The sequence below is a fragment of the Protopterus annectens genome, chromosome 2.part1 (genome assembly GCF_019279795.1).
Source record: "Protopterus annectens isolate FY-2018-M chromosome 2.part1, PAN1.0, whole genome shotgun sequence".
In the NCBI taxonomy this organism is placed as follows: domain Eukaryota; kingdom Metazoa; phylum Chordata; order Ceratodontiformes; family Protopteridae; genus Protopterus; species Protopterus annectens.
In genome coordinates, this window is record NC_056729.1 from 247460582 (window position 1) to 247476326 (window position 15745).

Below are 15745 nucleotides of genomic sequence, written 5' to 3' on the forward strand. Positions count from 1 at the left end.
GTACCTGGACATGTGTCAGATAACTGACACCCCCAAAAGCTAAAGTAACAGAGGTGTAAACCTTTATCCCAAACCTTTTGATCGTTCTGCTAGCTTTGTCAGAGGGCAATAACTTTGGAGGAGGACACAATTGAGATGTCTTGTCAGAAGCCACAGACACCACCGAAGGGTCAGCAGAAGGACACTTATAAAGAAATTTACTGTCCTCAGGCACCCCATAAAACCTAACAGGTTTCCTGGGAGCAGGGGGCCGGGAGTTAGGTGTTTTAGAAGCATTAGAAAAGGTATCCAACAATGCAGCCAGAACAGAAGGTAGAGCAGAAGGCCCGGGAGAGTCCATCTGCAGGAGCTCATAATATCTTTTCTCCACTTCAGAAACCTGAGTGCAATCCCATTTAAAAAACTCCATCATCCTGGAGACTGTGTCCGCAAAATAAATTTTCTCAAAAGGAGTATAAGGACTAGTAGATTCCTCTTCCTCAGACCCATAATCTAAAAGAGAGGGAACCTGAGAGGAGTAGACAAGGGATTCACCATTTGAATCTGCCTCCTCCTCAGAGGAATCCTGTTCCCTGGATGTTTTAAGGGGAGTAGAGGACCAAGCCATCAAAGCATTAAACAACCTCTGAGTAAAACTTTGCCATTCACTGTGTGTGTCCTTAGGAGGTGAAGCAAGAGACTTAGTTTTCTCCTTTTTCTTTAAAGGGATGTTCCCCTTATGAAATGTAGAAGGCTCTGACCCCAGACGGCATTCAATAATGGTAGTAGGAACCTCTTCTCTAACTAAAATTTGAGGAACACTCCTATGCCCCACAGAATTAAACAGACGCGATTCCCCTGAATATCAGATGCGGACATCTGCAAGGCCTCCAAGGACATGCCGAAGGTCAGATCCCGCCGGCCTCCAACATGGTTGTGACCAAAAAATTTAATGATGGAGGAGGATAGACCTCTGGGTTTTCAGTCACCTTGGAAGGGATGTCAAGTGTTGGCTGTACAGCAGAAGAAACAAGCTTAGATTTCTTGGCTGCTTTCTTCCCAGATGGCTGCCCCCCAGAGCAGGAAGTTCCTTCCATAGCGTCTTTATCTAAGAGTTTAAGACATTGATTCTCTAGATGCAATGCCAAAGAAGAAAGCCTACTATGGAATGTCTAGGGAACAAAGGCCTGACAGACTGAACAGGACATATGGTAACAGGAAGCACTGAGGCAAAACAGGCAAGCAGCAAAGAATAAAAGAAAAGACAAGACGCAAAAAAAAAAAAAAAAAAAAAAAAAAAATGGCACACAGCTACAACGGCTTGGCGAACCAGCAGTGGAATAGGCACTCAGACTGATGACCAAGAGATGTCATTTGGAATGGCAGAAAATAAGTTCTGAGGATGGTACGTCCAGATGTCACCTTTATGCCCTATGCTACGCAACGAGCATATGTGTGATGTACAGCATACCTTAAAACAACCTAAAGGCTTTGGTATACTGGCTGGACGTCACGCCGCCCTCTGCAGAGGATCCCTAATGTAATGAATACTGCAACAGTGAAATAGAAAGACATCCAAATGTTTCTGATGGGCAGACAGAAAATCTTTTCCTTTTATAAATTTTTCTGGTAGAGGCTTTTGGGGATGATATCAGAATGTGTTAAACAGGGGAAGAAAGCCTTGAAATTCTAGCCATTACTGGAAGTGGAGAAACCATGTGGTCAATTTGAGAGATTGCCTGTCTGTGTGAGGCACCTGGGAGGGTGAACTAGATGAAACCATAGGAAGGGGAATAATACTTGGCAAGGCCAGATTAGGGCAATGAGGATAACTCTGCTCTTCCACTCTAATGCTTTCTAAATAAACTTGGGGATGAGAAGAGTGGGAGGGAAGGAGTATCGTACAACGGAGGGCCAATCGTGAACTACAGTCTCTCTCTGTGACTCTACCTCCTGAGGGATCAGGGCAAGAAACCTGTTGCACTTGGTATTGAGGGGAGAAGCAAAATGGTAGCGGCACGGTTGACCCCATCAGCTATAAATTATTTCCACCATGGATTAATTGAGAGACCACTAGTAAGGGAGTAAGATGGACCTGCTCAGGTTGTCTGCTAGTATGCTGCATCTCCCCAGAACATGTGTTGCCAACAGAAAGTGGCTGAAAGATATCACCAACTGCCAAACTCTCACTGCCTCTGGGAAAAGTGGGCAAGACCTGGTTTCCCCCCATTTGCTGATGTACCAGACCACTGACATGTTGTCCATGTGAATTGCAATCATCCCTAGAGGGAGAACATCTTGAAACACCTGCAACTAAAATACAACATTCTCTTCTGTCTGGGACCATGTGCCTTGGACTGTCCTTCCCAAGTAATCCCCCCACCCCAGTTGGGAGGCATCTTTAATCACTATGGCCTTGGGAGAGGGAAAAGTGAAAGGACAGCCATGAGAAACTTCCTCTGGGTGCATCCACCATGTTATCTAGTGTCTGTAAATACTTATGACGCAAATGGGGGTCGTTAGCGGCTGACGTCTCATTGACCACTGCACCGCTAGAATCCACTGTAGTATTCTCATGTGAAAGTTTGCTAAGGGGACCAGTACTATGGAGGCTGCCATCAAAGCCAGTAGATGCAAAATTAATTTTGCTGGAGGTGAATGAAGAGTAAGGATGTGTAATGCCCGTTTCCTTAAGGTCTCCAATTTTGTTTGTGGCAGGCTTGCCACTTGTGTCCATGTATTTAGACAGGCTCCAAAGAACTCCAGAGTTTGTGTGGGGTAAAGTTGAGACTTGGAGATATTTACAATAATGACCAGCTGGGAAAAGAGATAAAAGTGATCCCAGGCTTGGTGGAAGCAGATAGGAGCCACTTGCAATCCTTGCAGTCTCAGGTGAGCTGCAACCACTGCCATGCACTTGGTGAACACCCTGGGGGCTGTGGTAAGACCAAAGGTCAGTGCTGTGAAATGGTAGTAGCTGGCTCCCAACTGGAAGCATAGATATCTACTCGAGTGCCTGTGTATTTTCCAGGTCTACATTAGATGAGCAAATGATCAAAATGTCGAATACAACATGCTCGACACACTTTGATCGAACGTTCATTTAATCGAACCCTTAAAATAACAAAAACTGGAGTTCCGAAAATTTTTGTTTGTCCCACACCTTCCCTACATTAACATGTCTGTCTGCCTGGGATGACATGCTGGACAAGCCACGCTGCTTCGCAAGGGACGGCTTGCACCTGTCACCCCTGGGCTTCCGGATATTGGCAAAGGCTCTTGCCACCCCCATAGTGCCTTTTTTAGGCAAGGCTCAAATTCTAAACCTACCACCCTAGAACACAAAAAAGGAAAAAAACTAAGGGTAATGCTGCTCAACGCCAGAAGTCTCAATCTCAAGATGCACGCACTCGAGGCCCTTCTCAGTATGGAGAACATCGATGTCTGTGCTGTGACAGAAACCTGGTTCAAGGCTCCTGAGAGCACCCCAGCACTATCAGGTTTCACCTCATATCATGCGTTCCGGCCCCAAAATCCGGACAACACCAAAAAGGGGGGTGTCCATATTCATAAAGGACACCCACACCTCAAGGTTGGTGGCAACGCACGATGCATCGGAGACCATCCAGGTGCAATTAACCATAGGCAAGACTGCTCTGCAATTTGTAGCATGTTACAGGCCACCCTCTCAAACTCAGGAACCTCACATGGCCTTCCTGAAAACACTGGAGGGGATAAATGTATCTTCAAACACCATCATACTAGGTGACTTCAACTACCCTAATATAGACTGGGAACACTATTCAAGCCCAAACACTCTAGCCCAAAGGTTCCTGGAGTTCATAAACTCAAATGCCATGGAACAACTAGTGACCATCCCCACAAGAGGAGAAAACATACTTGATCTCATCATCACGAACATGGGATCACAATGTTCAACACCAGAAGTATACCCCTCACTGGTGAGATCAGATCATAAACTAATCTCGCTGGAGGTCCTCATCCCCCCCACCTGAAATAAAAAAGACCACAGTGAAAAACTTCTCAAAAGCCGACTTCACACTTCTAAAAACTAGTGTGGTCTCCTTTAAGGCCCCTGAGCCAGTGGTAAACATTACTCAAACCGCTGAATCACTTACAAATGCCTTCTACCAGCACCTACAGGACTGCATGGATCAGGCAATCCCAAACAAAACTAAGACTCTTTGTACCAAAGGCAAGCGTTCAGTCTGGTGGACCCCAGCCATAAACAAGCTCTACAACAAAAGGAGGAAGCTACTACAAGATAGAGCAAAATCCTTGAAAGGTAAGACACCTTTGATCATTATAAGTAAAAAACTAAGAGCTCTCATAAAATCATCCAAGGCAAATTTTGAGAGAAAAATTGCCAAGGACACAAAAGACAATCATAAGGCCTTCTTTAGCTATGTTAGAAACCTAGGAGGAAACTCCCAGATATGCTCAGAATTAGTTCAAAATGATGTGAAGATTACTGAACCTACACACATTGCCAACATACTGGCTGACAGGTTCAGTGCAAACTTCTCCCCAAAAGGAGAGATATCTATACCAGAGGATTGTAGCCCCCCAAACATCTCCAACGCCCAGGTGAGAACTGCTCTCTCCAAGGCAAAAAACACAGCATCCATGGGACCGGATGGTGTCCCCGGCTGTGTGCTCCATGAACTAAATGAGGAATTAAACCCGCAGTTAGGACATCTGTTTAATCTTAGCATCAACTCAGGATACGTACCCAAGGAGTGGCGTACGGCGACTGTGGTCCCACTTCACAAGGGCGGTGCCTCCACCGACCCTGGAAATTACCATCCCATTAGCTTGACAAGCCTTATCTGCAAAGCCATGGAGAGGATCATAATGGAACTCATAAATAAAGACATAGGGAACTTGCAGACTTTGGATCCAACCCAGTTTGGCTTTGTCAAAGGCAGATCATGCCTTTTAAACTTGGTTGACTTTTTCGAAACAGTCACCAAGGCCATTGATGAGGGAAAGGCAGTCCATACAGCCTACCTCGACCTGGCAAAGGCCTTCGACACAATACCCCACTCAGGTATCATTGAAAAACTCATCAGCTTGAATGTAAACCCATACATCACAAGATGGGTTGCAAACTGGCTAAGTGACAGAACCCACAGGGTCAGAGTTGCTGGAGCCATGTCAGACTCAAAGCCTGTCACAAGTGGTGTCCCACAGGGCTCAGACCTGGGTCCACTCTTGTTCGGCATCTACTTTTCTGAAGTACAAGCAAACACAGGAGGGTTATGGCTGACAAAGTTTGCTGATGACTGCAAACTGGGCGCCATAGTCGATAACACTTCTGACACAGATATCCTTCAGAAGGGCCTCACAGAAACGGATAACTGGTGCCAGAGCCATGGCCTAAAGTTAAACGCCAAGAAATGCATAGTCATACCCTTCGGGAAAAACAAGGTTACCCCTAGCTACCATATAGGTGGCAATCCACTGAGCACAGAAGAAGTCATCAGGGACCTGGGGACCCAGGTTGACACTAGCCTTTCGTTTGACACTCATGTTGCTAAAGTAGTCAGGAAAACCTTCTACATTGCCCACCTGATTATGAAGGGATTCACATCTAGATCAAGGGAGGTCATCGTCCCCTGTACTCATCACTCATTAGACCTATGATTGAGTACAATGCCCCATTCGTAATGTATCTGACCCGACACCTGCAGCAGCTGGAAAGGCCCCAAAAGTTCCTCACCAAAAGGATAAAGGGCCTCAAAAATATGTCTTATGCTGCCCGACTGAAAGAACTCCAGCTCTATTCAGTCTCATACCGCTTGCTCAGAGGTGACCTGTGCCTGACATATAAGGCCATGTCAAACCCAGATTTGATGAATATGCTTCACCTCAAAAAATCTAGATCCCTCAGAACCACAAGGGCGGGAGATTTAAACCTTGACACGGTTATTAACAGAACGTGCTGGAGGGACAGATTCATCACCCAGAGACTCCCTATGCTGTGGAACAAAATCCCGGTACATGTGAGGCAGAGCACCTCGCTGGCCTTGTTCAAGAGGAATCTTGACCAATGGATGGGAGACCGCAGATATACCCCAAGGATTACTTCAGTGTCACTGCTTGACAGAGGCACAGCAAAATAATAGGCATAGTTTTATTCAAACTAAAGGGGTGGCGAAAGCCACATAACTATGGGCTAGGCTTATAAATGCCCTTGGGCAGATAGCCTAGTATGAACCTATGAACACACACACATACAACTAATACATATAAACCCATGCATTCTCACATCATTCAACAACATTCAAACCTAAACACACATTTCTACTTTTAAAATAAAGTAGGGGGCTTTGCCCCCCAACACCCCCCTAACTATATATACCAACTCTGAGATCACTCTCCATTGGGAAAAGGGCAATTACTTAATAATCACAACACACACACGTATGGAATTCACTTACCTAGCCATTCCAGACAGTGTAGTGTCCTTACGTCAAAAGCTACACTCACCACCAGGGCCAACAAAAACTTTTCGGAACTCCATTTTTTTGTCTTTTTCAGTCTTCGAACAGATGAACGATCAAAGTGTTTTGAGCATGTTGTACTCGACATTTTGATCGTTCGTTCATCTAATAGGAACCTGTATTTTCCTATGCTAGTAAGCATCCGGAAGATCTACAGAGCACATCCAATCATTCTTTTTCAAAACAGGAAGGATAGACTGAACCATGACCATCGGAAACTTTGAGTGTTTCACAAACTGATTTAGACTGCGGAGATCCAAAATTGGTTTTAGGTCTCCAGTCTTTTTTAGCACTAAAAAGAATCTTAAGTTCTGGATTTTTGTTGGTCTGCTGGGACCGGTTAGATGACTCACTTGTCTAGCAGCTTTTGTATTTCTGTAGCTGCAGCTTTCCTCTGACTGGATGGAATGTTGTGAATTCTTTTGTTACATTTGTTGGGGTAAAATGGTAATGAACCTCTGGATATAATTTTCTGCACCCAGGAATCTTTGATAATGGCATTCTAGGCTAGTGGGTGCAAGGATACGTGTCTCCCGACTGCCTCCTGAGTGCAAAAACTGGGGAACCCTTCAGGGACACTGACAGGGCTAATCTGAGAAAGTGGTTCAGAAGCCATGGTGTTGAGGGCCACTTCTGCCACAAGGGTGGCATCTCCCATTAGAATTCTCCCCTTTGCTGCGAGGGGATCTTTCAACATAGGACTCTTGAGAAGAACCTTGTGAAATTTATGAACCACAGTTTTCTGCCACCTCTCTGGATACAAGAAAAGGTCCTCTGAGGGTAGAAAAATGGATTCCCATGGCAGAAATGGTCCTTCCATCTTCCACACTCCTGAAGAGTCGCGTTCATTTTACAGCCAAATGGATACTGATAAAAGGAGGCATGAAGGGCTCCGCAAAGTCACAGAAGCACATCCAGGCATGCTTTCTAATTGTTAAGGCAAAATTTGCTGCTCTTACAGCTCCCTCTGACGCATGAGAGATCTAATGGAAGCACTGGATGAAGACTGGAGGCTGGCCAGTTGTAAAGAAACTGTTTTCTTATCCTCCACAGACATGGACCCCAAGATGGTATTGGAAAAACTGCTTAATCAATTTCCTCTAAAATCTCGTAACATGTGCCAAATAATTCAAAGACCTGAGGGCAAAGGTTGCTAACATGTAAATATGCTTCCTGAATCTCTCCAAAGCCTTTGATTCCCTATTAAGGGGATGGACAGTACAGCTCTGTTCTTCTAGCTCTTTGCTATTGGCTGCTGCAATCACTATAACATCCAAAGTAGGACCCCTGCTCCAAATGAGGCTTCTCCTTTGGTACAACAAGCTACTTCTCCAGGCATATGGGGATGGGCTCCGTAACATTCGGTTTCTTCCAAGCCCAGCGGGAGATGAGGTCTACCATCTCATCCGCCTGACCTGAGGGCAAAGGTTGCTAACATGTAAATATGTTTCCTGAATCTCTCCAAAGCCTTAGATTCCCTATTAAGGGGATGGACAGTACAGCTCTGTTCTTCTAGCTCTTTGCTAGTGGCTGCTGCAATCACTATAACATCCAAAGTAGGACCCCTGCTCCTCTTTTGGTACAACAAGCTACTTCTCCAGGCATATGGGAATGGGCTCCGTAACATTTGGTTTCTTCCAAGCCCAGCGGGAGATGAGGTCTACCATCTCATCCGCCTGGGGACTACCCAAGTATTAGCTGAGCTGGCTCCAAAAGCCTCAAGGAACACTGACTCCTCCTGGGAAGGGGAGCTAGAAGACTAAACTCCTTTCTGTTTCAAAAGTTCAAGCATCTCTCAGAACAAACCATCCTCAATGGATGACCTGGGGGAGACCTTCACCTTCATCGAAGTCAGTGTCTTCAGCTAGTGACTCTTGTGGACAGTCCAGGTGTCTCCTTTTACCCATCTACTTCCATGGGGGCTCTGTAGTGGGAGGTTCTAGAGAGGACTTAGAAGTGCCAGCAGTATCCTGAATGAGGACAGTCTCGAGGCTTGACTGAACCATCTGTGCCGATGGGACAGGATGAAAAGACCCATCTTCAACAGTAGACAGTCGAGTGTAGGGTGAACCCATGGGGGATAAGGATGTCTTTTCCACTGAAAGTTGAAGCTGTAGGGGACCTCAGCCCTGCCCCACTGGATCCAAAGAAGAATGTGCAAGCCAAAACCCTATAATCCCCACCCCCCTGACTTCATCCTCAAAGCAGAGCTGTCTAGTGTCGAAGCTCCAAGAGCATCGGAGTCCATCCACACCCCCTGGATTTAGCACAGATGCTACAGCCCCAAAATCCTTCTGGATTAGATCCACATGGTTCAGAGAAAGTGTCAGAGTCGAAGAAAGGCAAGCCTTCAGGTCCGACACATACTCAGAAGGCTCAAGTCAGAAAAAGTACAATTGTGTACACTTTCCATAAATGCAGATGTTCGTGCGTATTCACTGTTGCAGTCATCACATCTGGGTTATTCCTTCGAGGATAGCCCTCAGTCAGCCCGAACACCAGAGGCTTAGTATTTCCGCGTCAGTTGCCGTCGCTCCAGGACTGACGTCAGGTCGTCAATGTTATAAATTAAGGCAGCCGATGCCATTACATCAGTTTTTCTTGCCCTGTCAGGAGCCCCCAGGAGGGAGCTATGTTATGGTGGAAGAACACCACCAGTAGAAAGTAAATACCAAAACATTCTTGTAAGGACAGAGAAAGAGATTGAGAGAGAGAGAGAGACAAGGGGGATGGAGGTTGGGAAACCAAGACTGCAACAGTGAATAAATGAATATCTGCATTTATGGTAAGTGTACACAAATGTACTATATTCTCCGTGTTTCACTGTTGCAGTCATCACATTTGGGTTGATTCCCAAAGCTGACGAAAAGGGTGGAGGCAGTCAAGAAGACTGGGGGCTGGCTAGGATGCCCTGCAAGACTGCTGTGGCAAAGCCTGCCCTGGATTTGGAGAAGATAGGCAGACGGTAAAGCTTGGTGAAGGTATGAACAAGATGTCCATGTTGCAGCCTCCAGGATGTCCCAGGTGGGGACCCCTCTGAGAAAAGCTGCAAAGGTGGAGGTTGCTCTGGTAGAATGTGTCCTGACCCCTTTGGGGGGAGGTTTCCTGTGCTGCTTGTAGCAGAAATGGATGCACTGTGCTATCCATTTGGAAATGGTTTGTTTGGATATGTCCTTGCCCTCTGCTCCTGTAGCAAAGCTGACTAACAATTGATCAGTCTTCCTAAATTATTTAGTCCTGTCCTAGGTAGAATCTGAGCTGTCTGTGCACATTTAGAGAGTGCAAAATCCCTTCTCACTTGTTTTGTGGGTTAGGGAAAAAGGTGGGCAAATGAATGGATTGGTTGACAGCCACAGTGGACACCACTTTTGGCATGAAGGATGGCTTAGTCCTGAGGGAGACCCTGTCAGCATGGAAAATGATGAAGGGCTCTACAGCCATTAGTGCTTGCAGCTCGGATACTCTTCTAGCTGAAGTGATGGCCAGAAGCAAGGCTGTCTTCCAAGAGATGAACTTTAACTCTGCTGATACTACTAGTTCACAGGGGGGCAGGGCAAGTTTTTCCAAAACAAAGTTAAGGTCCAAGCTGGGGTAGGTGCTCTTCTGGGTAGCGTCAAGTTGTTAGTCCCTCTTAGAAAATGTTTGATGTGATGGTGGGAGAAAAGAGGTGTCTGTGCTGAAATGACCAGAGATGGCAGAGGCATGAATTTTAATGGAAGAGGACAGACCCCTGTGTAGTAGGTCAGCCAGGTAATCCAGGATAAGAGGTAGGGAGAACTGTACAGTTCCTGCTCCCTTAGCCTGGATCCAGGTGCAAAACCTTTTCCACTTGTCAGCATAAGACTTTCTAGTGCTAGGGCATCTGGCCTCACATATAACATCTAAAACTTGTTTGCTTAGATTGGCAGCTTGTGCAGTGGTCAGGGAATAAGACAGGCTGCCAGATTGGGAGTCTGCAATTGGGAATGCATGAATTCTCCTTTCCACTGGGTCAGGAGTGTTGGGATCTGAGGGAGATGCCATGGTGGCAGTGGTGACAGGCTTCGCAGCAGAGGGTACCAGTGCTGGCATGGCCAGTCTGGGGCAATCAGGATTGTCTTCAGATTTTCCTCCCTTACTTTGGGCAGTACCCTTGTAATGAGCGGAAGAAGGGGGAATGCATAGACCGAGATGTTGACTTACTGGAAGGATAGAGATTCCACGTTCCAGGCCTTTGAGGTTCCCTGGTGCAGAATATGCTGAGCTGATGGTTGGAGTGGGAAGCAAAGAAGTTGACCTTCGGGGTGCCCCATTTGTGGGTTACAAGGGTGGAGGTTCTTTGGTATAGCTGCCACTCGTGTGGGTCCAGAAGATTTCTACTTAAGTTGTCTGCCAGAGAGTTTAGAGAACCTGGCAGGAATTGTGCTAGCAGGTGTAGTTGCATGGCTGAGGCTGTGCTCCAAAGGGTCATGGCAAGCCTGCACAAAGGGTACGAGTGAGTCCCTCCCTGCTTGTTGATATACCACATCACAGTGGTGTTGTCTGTTTTGATCAGTAGAGGCCCTGGGGAGTGTAGGGATCTGAAGGCTGACAGAACTTGCTGAACAGCTAACATCTTTTTTTGGTTGATGTGCAGATGTATTTGGTTTGGGCTCCATTAGCCCCGAATGCACCTGCCGTCCAGGTGTGCACCCCAGGCATAGTCTGATGCATCTGTGGTGAGGGTCTGGGTGGCGTGGGGTTGTGAGAAGGGTAGTCCCTTGTTGTGGTTGCATGCTGCTGCCCACCAAAGGAAATCTTTCCTTAAGCAAGGTATCAATGGTATAAGAGTTTCCAGGTCTTGGGAGTGTTGACACCAAAGGCTTTTTAGGTACCACTGTAGTTTCCTCATATGCAGTCTGGCATATGGAATGAGTAGAATGCAAGAAGCCATGAACCCCAGAGCTTGCAGGATTTTCCTTGCAGATAACTGGGGTCTGGTGGCTAGTTGAGAGAAGTAGGTTGTCAGTTAGGTTTGCTTTTCTGGTGTAAGGAATGCCCTCTGGGATGCCATGTCCAGGCTTGCTCCCAGGAATATAATTCTTTTGCGTGGGTACTAGTTTGGATTTCTTTTCGTTGATAGTATACCCCAGGGAGGTCAGTAGGTCCTTTACAAAGGTTAGGTGCTTTAGCAGCTTTTCCTGACTGCCTGCCTGAATCAGGCAGTCTAAGCATGGGTACATTTGAATATTTCTTTGTCTGCAAAAAACAATGGCGGGAGCCAGGCATTTTATGAAAACTCTGGGAGCAGTGGATAAGCCAAAGGGAAATGCAAACAGCTGAAAGTGCAGTGATCCTTCCCTGAAACGGAGATATTTCCTGCAAGATTCCCTGATTGGGATGTGTAGGTACACCTCTTTTAGGTCTAGGGTGGCTAACCAAACATCCTTGGAGAGTATAGGCAGAAGTTGTTGGAGGGTGAGCATTTTGAATTTTGGTAATCACCAGGAAAGTGTTCAGAATGGATAGACTGAGGATGGGGCACCAGGTGCCCTTTTTTCTGGGTACCAAGAAGAGTCTGGAGTAGAAACCTTGTCCTACCTGTTTTGCAGGAACATGCTCTATTGCCCTCATCGAGAGCAGGGAAAGGACTTGCTTTTTGGCCTCTGCCCATTGGTTTGGGGGAAGATATAGGAACCCTTTTAGGGTTGATAGAGTATGGAAATAAAATTTGTATCCCTGGGACACTATGTTGAGGACCCAGCGGTCGTTGGTAATGGTGGCCCAGGTGCTTGCGTGGAAGGAAAGTTTTCCTCCTAGGGGCAAGAGCGGGTGGGGTAGGGGGAGGGGGTGGAAGTGTGAAGTCATTGTGAGTTCTTATCAAGAGGAGGTGGCTTAGCACTCTCTGGTTTTGAAGAGGAGGAACTGCATTACTTAGATTTCTGCATTCCCTGGGGCTGCTGTCTGAGGGACCTGCTTCCTCGGGGTCTATGCTGAGTTGACCTGGAGGGAGCAGGAAAGGACCAATGCTTGGCGGGGCAATGCCTAATGAACCTCGGTGGCTGGACCTGTAAGAAGTCTTTAACTGTCTGCATAGATTTAGCTTTTTCTTCCATCTTTTTTAAGACCTCCTCTACCTTGGTGCCAAATAAGTTGTCTTTGTGCAGTGGTGCGTCCAATAATTTGGATTTGACATGGTCTGGCAAGGGCTGTTCCTTGAGCCAAGCATGCCTTCTAAGAACAGAACCGGTGACTGCTGCCCTGCAAGATGCTTCTAGGGCGTCAAAACCACATTGTAAGGTGTGCTTAGTTACTTGACTTGCAGAATGCATTAACTCTTGTAACTCTCTATTTTCTGAACAAGCAGGAAAGGAAAATATTCTTTATTTGAGGAGTTCCATGGTATGCTGCTATTTCAGCTTATGGAACTGACAATTTAGTGCTAATACCAAGAGTAGCAGAGGTGTATACTTTTTTACCCCATCTATTTAATGCTCGGGAATCCCTATCTGAGGGGGTGGGATTCTTAGCAGAAGTTGCGTTAATTCCTTTAGGTCCTTGAGAGATAACCTTGGGGTCAGCAGTAGGATTTTTGAATAGAAATTTGTGTGTCAGGGACTCTATAGTACCTGTCTGGTTTCCTGGGAGCATGAGGGAGGGTGTCAGGAGTCAAACTGGATTTCATAAAAACATCATCCATAACATCCAGGACAGGAGGAATGGCCAAATGTATGTGCTGTGGAAGATCTAGGAATTCCCTGAGTCACTTTTTTGACTGAGGGTAATCCTGACATTCCCACTGGAAATGTTCCCTTAAGGTATGTAGGGTTTCCCTACAAGGAGAAGTCCTCGGGTGGAGAGGCTGAAGGGATGGATTCCTCTGCATCAGAATCCTCATAAGCTGAGAGGGGTTGCATATCTTCATAATCAGATGCATCAGAGACATTGGACTCCTGTTCAGATAAAACTACTGGGGACAAATCTCTTTTTCTTTTGGAAGGGGTAGCCTGACTTCCCCTGATAAGCATTATAAGGTCTTCCACCATTTTAAGCATCTGAAACTGAGGTAAGGAAGCAGGTGCCTGAGATTGGGTCGTTGGTTTCTTGGATGTGGTTTGTGCCCTGGGCCTTAGAAACTTGGTAGTTTTCGAAAGAATGGTAGATGCGAAATAAGTCATTGGTCTGTGTCGAGAATCGGTAGTGCGAAGTACTTCCTCAGAAGCCGAAGCCTGCTCTGCGACTCCGGACCCATCCAAGGTAGAGACATCCACAGGATCCTTAGTCGATGAAGAGTCTTGCGGCATACAGGACTCCGAAAGGGTCTCTGCAGCGGCCTGCAAATCCACAGAAGCAGGCACCAGGGGTTGAGAAAGCGCCTCACTGAGGACCGGAGAGCTGACGACTAGCTTAACGGAAGCATCGTCGGCAGTTTTGGACCTGTGCAATCCGTCGCTGTCTTTATCTTTACGTTTTTTCAGAAGATCTGTTGTCGGATGGCTTACCAAAGCCATATCGGAATTCGAGGACTGAGAGCAAAAGTATCTAGCTACAATAAGGGCTCAACGATGTATAGTTCTGGCGTTGAGGAGTGCACAAAAGTGACAGCGGGGGACGTTGTGGTCTGGGTCTAAGCAAGTGACGCAGTAGGAATGAAAATCTAGGTATGGTATTTGCTTTCCACAGGCGAGACAATTATTAACTTTTTCTGACATTGGTTAGAGCAAGAAAAAAGGATCCCCAACGGGGTACTTAGCTTTAGAAGACTTCAACTTCAATTTCGGAAACGGAAAACTTAGGTAGCGGTTGACCGGCACTCGTGCGAACTGCTTCTGCTTCAGGCTCCTTGGCAAGAAAGACTGATGTAATGGTGTCGGCTGCCTTAATTTATAATACTGATGACCTGACGTCAGTCCTGGAGCGACAGCAACCAACGCGGAAATACTAAGCCTCTGGTATTCGGGCCGACTGAGGGCTACCCTGGCAGGGATAACACAAATGTGATGACTACAACAGTGAAACATGAAGAACATCTCCAAAACCAGTGGGCAAATCGGAGTAGACATTAAAGCTTGGGCTTGTGTGGTGGAAAGGCTCATGAGTCCAATGGGAGATGGAGCCAATAATATACCCAACTAAATCGGAGTTCTGAAAAATTTTCTCATCGTTCTATCAACATCTGCTTATGAGAGGCCCCTGGATAACCTGAGGAAAGAAGTGTTTGATGGTGATCAGGAAACTCTTTGAGGTAACTTAGTGGGATCTGAAAAGAGGATGGATCCAAAGGTTTAGTTTTCATTGGAGTTGAGTCCTTGGAGGTGGATGGATATGACATTTTAGTGACTTTCTCAGGTGGAATCAAGCCCTAAAACATTGGGGGAGGACAGCGATCAGAGAAGCGCTTCCTGCAACCTTTCATTTTTCTGCTGCTTCTCCTGAAGATTTCTTGACAAAGAAGAAGCTGCAGTGACAGATGAAGTAGAAGACAGAAGAAGACCTTTGAGGATTATTTTATTCTTTCTCTTGACCAAAGTCCTGTTGCTGAAGCTAGAACAAATCACACTTAACATTAAGATGACCTGGACCCTGGTAAAAGACACACTGAGAACTGTCACAGATAGCAATTTTGTGTCCACAAGCAGTACACTTTTTAAAATCAGTGTTTTTTTCTGACATAGCAGAAAAGAGAAAAGTTAATGAAAATACCAACAATGGTAAGTATCGACACCTAATTATACGTGAGGGAAACAAAATACCAACAATGGTAAGACTAATATACCACAGGGGTAGCCACAACAAACAGAAGAGCTTAAGGCATAAATGTTAAATCTAAAAAGGAAAGACTAGTTAAATAAAATATACTTTTTATATATAGGGGAGGAATAGAAAGAGATTATCCTATAAAAAAGGATTTAATACGGAAAAATGTTGAACAAAATTGCAAAAAAAACTGCACTTACCTAAATTAACTTGCTCAAACTAATGATGACTACATCTTATCGCTGATGTGGCAAATGAGATCTGACATATTTCAGGAGTAGATGGATGGGTAAGGGGGAACTCAAGCAGCAGAACCTAAAGTCTATTGAGGGGCCATGAATGGATCCAAGGTCAAATCTGAGATCCATCAGGTGAGGAATGGATGAAAAAAAACATCATCAGATGCGTAAGCTTCAAACTGTGCAACTGCCAAAATGGAACTAATTGATGGGCACAAAAGATGAGTGCAATATGCAGATGATACATGACTTCAAAACATCTCATGTTACTGGCATCTCCATACA

At 45.8% G+C, this 15745-nt stretch overlaps 1 protein-coding gene across 1 annotated transcript in view; it reads right to left on the reverse strand.

Annotated features, from left to right (window-relative positions):
* Positions 1-15745, reverse strand: part of LOC122794008 (zinc finger matrin-type protein 1-like) — a 1739900-nt gene that overhangs the window by 374184 nt on the left and 1349971 nt on the right. The gene's annotated exons all lie outside the window — the stretch shown is intronic.